This window comes from Stenella coeruleoalba (genome assembly GCF_951394435.1).
Source record: "Stenella coeruleoalba genome assembly, chromosome: 13".
Lineage (NCBI taxonomy): Eukaryota > Metazoa > Chordata > Mammalia > Artiodactyla > Delphinidae > Stenella > Stenella coeruleoalba.
The window spans coordinates 36,464,673-36,468,973 of record NC_137159.1 but is presented as its reverse complement, the minus strand read 5'-3'; positions in this window follow the sequence as shown (position 1 = coordinate 36,468,973).

The following is a 4,301-nucleotide window of genomic DNA, read 5'->3' as shown; positions in this document are numbered from 1 at the left end:
AAACTGACCGGGGCCCTACCCTCACAGAGCTTATATTGTCTCATGGAATAGATGAAAACCAATCAAATAATCACACAGCTGGTGGGAATTAGGAGAATGTGATGGTTGTAAGATTATTCCATGTGGCTGATTTCTGTGAGGAAATCCAGGCTTTTCAACCTCTTTAAAGTCTTCTGATTTCCCACAAGGGAGTGACCTCTGACCTGGGATCTGAAAGATGTTTGGCCCTTTGAAAGGGACAGATTTTATCAGTTGACACTACAGAGATCAAGCAGGGTTGGTAGAAACAAATTTAGATAATTATCAGACTGACTACACATGTAAACAAAATCACTGTTTCTCTTTAGAAAGAAGAAGGATATCAGGAGCTTGGTGGCTTAGAAGCATTAAAGCTGTCAAAACTGAAAGTAGAGCAGTTGATCATAGGATATCCAGGGAGTTTCCAAGTCATTCTGTCTCACAGTATGTAAAGGTACAGACCCTACTGAGTGCTTCTTTCTCTTTTATTGAAATAAGGTGTAGAAAACACACACACACACACACACACACACACACACACACACACACACACACACACACACACACACACACACACACACACACACACACACACACACACACCTGGGTATAATTAAGAAGTAAGACGTTAGGTAAATTACGTTTCCTTAAAGAAATATTTTGATGTTCTTGGAAACCTATACTCTTACTGAATACTAGCTAAGTTTCTGATATTGACAAACTGCGTCTCCTGTAAACATGCCATATGAAACAGCACTGATCTCTTCCATCTAAATATTTCCCAGTACCCTAGGATGGTCATCTGTGAAATAGATGATCTGAAGGTTCAGGAAACAAAACTATCCAAAGGAGTAAAATAGTCATCAGAATGTAGTTTGCATGTAGAATTCCAATCTCCCTGGAACTTCTAGCCGGTAATCTAATTTAAGCATGAAATGATATATGATAATTTGAAAATAATTATGTACTCTTAAATGAGAAGTCACTAAAGCACAGCAGCACAGAATTAAAGTAGCATGTGACAGTCTCTAATTTTACCTGCTGTAATTTTAATTTGGGGTTCAGAGTCAGGGTGGCAATGCCTCTTCAAAACATTCTGATCTTGATAAAAAAATATCCAGATAGAATATCTAAGAGAAATACACTCTGTCATCCTCAAAAGAGTGTAAAAAGTGCATCTCGCACTTCCCACGGTGCAGTATTTCATGAATCTGTCTCGTTTTGTGGAATGCTGCCAGATGGCTGAGCTCTATTTCCACACATCCCCACCCCTTTTCTTGGTATGCCTGAGAGCATATGACTTAGGCTACAGCCATGCCTACAGCAAAATTACCCCGTGCTTAATTAACAGAAATCACTACATAACACACCTATGGACCATTCCTGGGGGTGTGTTGGCTAGAGCCACTAGGAACTCTTGGGTCAATGCAGTGTTGAATGCTTTTCTCTCACCTACAAATATTAACATGTATTCTTCCCTGAACCAACAGGTAAGATCTCCACAAGTAACGGGACACTGCTCAGTAATTCAAGTCCGCAGATACCCTGAAGCCTCTGAACTAGATTGTGCTGAGTTCAAGTTTCTATAAAACCCACGACGACTGTCTTTTCATCAGGATACATGCTCACTCCCTCCCCAGAGGCAGGCATTGCTACTAGGGGATCCCTAGGTTGTTATTACCCCACACCCAGTCTTTCTAACCTGCAGTTTTTCACAGGAAAGAATTCTTGTTAAGAGGGCTTCTGTGTGCAGAGGGGAGGATGGGAGGAGTAGTGGTTTGGGGAGGAGAATTCAGCTCATTTCACTAGTGGTCACTAATGCCTTTCTGTCCAATCACTCCAGGCCCAAACCATTATATAATACATGTTGTAGCCTTTTGCATGTAGGTTACAACCTAAGCAAATAATCTTGTGGAATACTTTAACTTTTTATAATGCAAAATTTCAAACATATCCAAAAGTGAGGCACACTAGTGTGATGAAGCCCCATGTATTCCCATCACTCAGCTTCCACGTGACCAACTCATGGCCAATCTTATTCCATCTACACCCCTACACCCCTACCACTGGTATTATTTTGATGCAAATTCATGAATAGTTTGCACTTCGATGGAGCAGTTAATAGAGGAGGCCACTTTTTCCCTAAAGCCGGCTTTGATTCTTCTCTTCCCAGCAGGAAGAAACCGTGATCCTTGAGACTCCCTAGCATTTTATTTCTACATTTCTTCTAGCACCAATCACGTCTTGCCTGGTATTATAGGTCTTTTTGTACATCCTATCTTTCCTATTGAACCCTCAGTTCCTTGAAGGCAGGACTTAGGACTAATTCATCCAGCATTCAATAAATGCTTATTGAATGAAAGAAGAAATGTACAAAGATGGGCTACAATGACTAAAATCCAAATTCGGATCAAAATAGATACACATCCAGCACTGGGAATCAAAGAAACAGACATTTCTTCACCTTAGATTTGCTCCTTCTGTTTATAACTCATAAGTAGAGACCCTGAGTTTCTTCTAAACGCCAATACAATCTTTAGGGAAAATATGTTTACCTTGAATTGGATGATAAAGGACTTAAATATGGTGAAAGATGTATTTGTTATTTACGATAATGTAGATAGAAGTGGTTTCTTGTAGCTATGCATTAATATAATACAAACTTGAAAACAGCGGTCCATATCTTGCATGAAATAACAAAAGAAATTTGGGAAGGACAATTTTCTTCCACAGGGAAAGAAAATGGACTTTGGAGTTGGCAGACTTGGCCGCAGAGCCCTGCCTTCAGCAAGTGACTTAACCTCTCCGACCCTTACCTTCCTAATCTATAAAAGTGGAAGGATTTTTTTCTTGCTTCACATGATTGTGAAGGATTAACTGGGATAGCATATATGAAATCTCCAGCACTGCCTGTCATATAGTTGGTGCCCTTATGCACTGGTAATAATATTAGCAACCACTTAAGAGTTTACTATATGCTGGTCCTGGATTAAGCAGGATACATGTATTATTCTAATTAATCTTCACAGTAACTTTGAGGACAGTTAATATTTCCATTTTGTTGATGAGAAAACCAAAGTCTAGAAACTTAAGTAACTTGCTCAAGGTCACATAACTAATAAGAGGTAGAGCTGGGGTTTGGAGATTTAAACCTGGGTCTCTCTGACGCTAAAGAGGAATTCTTTGTAATTATTGTGCTGCCTGACTTTCTTTCATTAAAATTTCTTTGAAACTTTGTACAGAAAAGGGCCTTTCTTAAAACTTTAAGGAAAATACCTTTTCTTTCAACCACTTATTGCTGCTGTAATAGAACCTGAGAAATAAGCAGCTTTGAATAATTAGGAATTTTTGAAAGTGGGAGGGTTAATAATGGAAGGATGAACATTTGAAGACCACATTCACTTTTATTTTAAACACTTATAAGAATAGTGATTGTATAGAAAATTAATAAATTTACTTAAGGGATGTATAATATGCAAAGACTTTTTGTAACACTAATTCTAGCGATGTTGCAGAAAAATATACCTGAAGGCACAACTTCCGTAAGACACCAACAGAAACAGCAGCATCAAAAATGTATAAAATTTACAAAATTTGGAAGATTTTACGTGAAAAAGCTAGTAAAGTATTTAGTGCATGATATATAATGAACACGGAATAGATATTTGTTGGATAACATGAAGCATGAGTCATAAAACACCTAATATATTAAGTCACTCAGAATCTGAGACAGTGTCCAGTGCCTAATTAAGTCTTATGAAAACTTCTAAGAGTATATATTTTCTTTTTCTCTTTCTCGTTATTAGAAGTTCTGGCATTTCCTAAGTCTATTAGCTCCATTGGTTATCCCAGTACAAAAGCCTAGAAAGGCTTCCCTTGAAATATTCAAGTTGACTATTAGAGGTTGTCAACACTGTCCTCTCTGAATAAAAATATTTAAAGGGTTTGTTCTTCTAGGAAATGTAGTCCAGCTTGAAAATTCATCTTTAAGATTGAGCTGGAGTGGCTGTTCCCTACAAGTCTCCACGTTCTGAACACAGATTTACTGTAGTAAAGAAAAATCTGAGTCAAATGTCTGAGGAACAGGGTGTGATTGAGCTAAAACTGCCAATTTTGTTACAGCATGTTTGGAAAAGTTGCCCCCAAACCGGCTGTCATGAGTACTTCTTAAATTAAAATGATTCTCACTGAATCTTTTGAAACTACATAGTTGATGTCCGAGAATCTCCCAGGAAAAGCCATTGTAAATTCTCACGAGGACGGGAGCTTTGTCTGTGGCACTC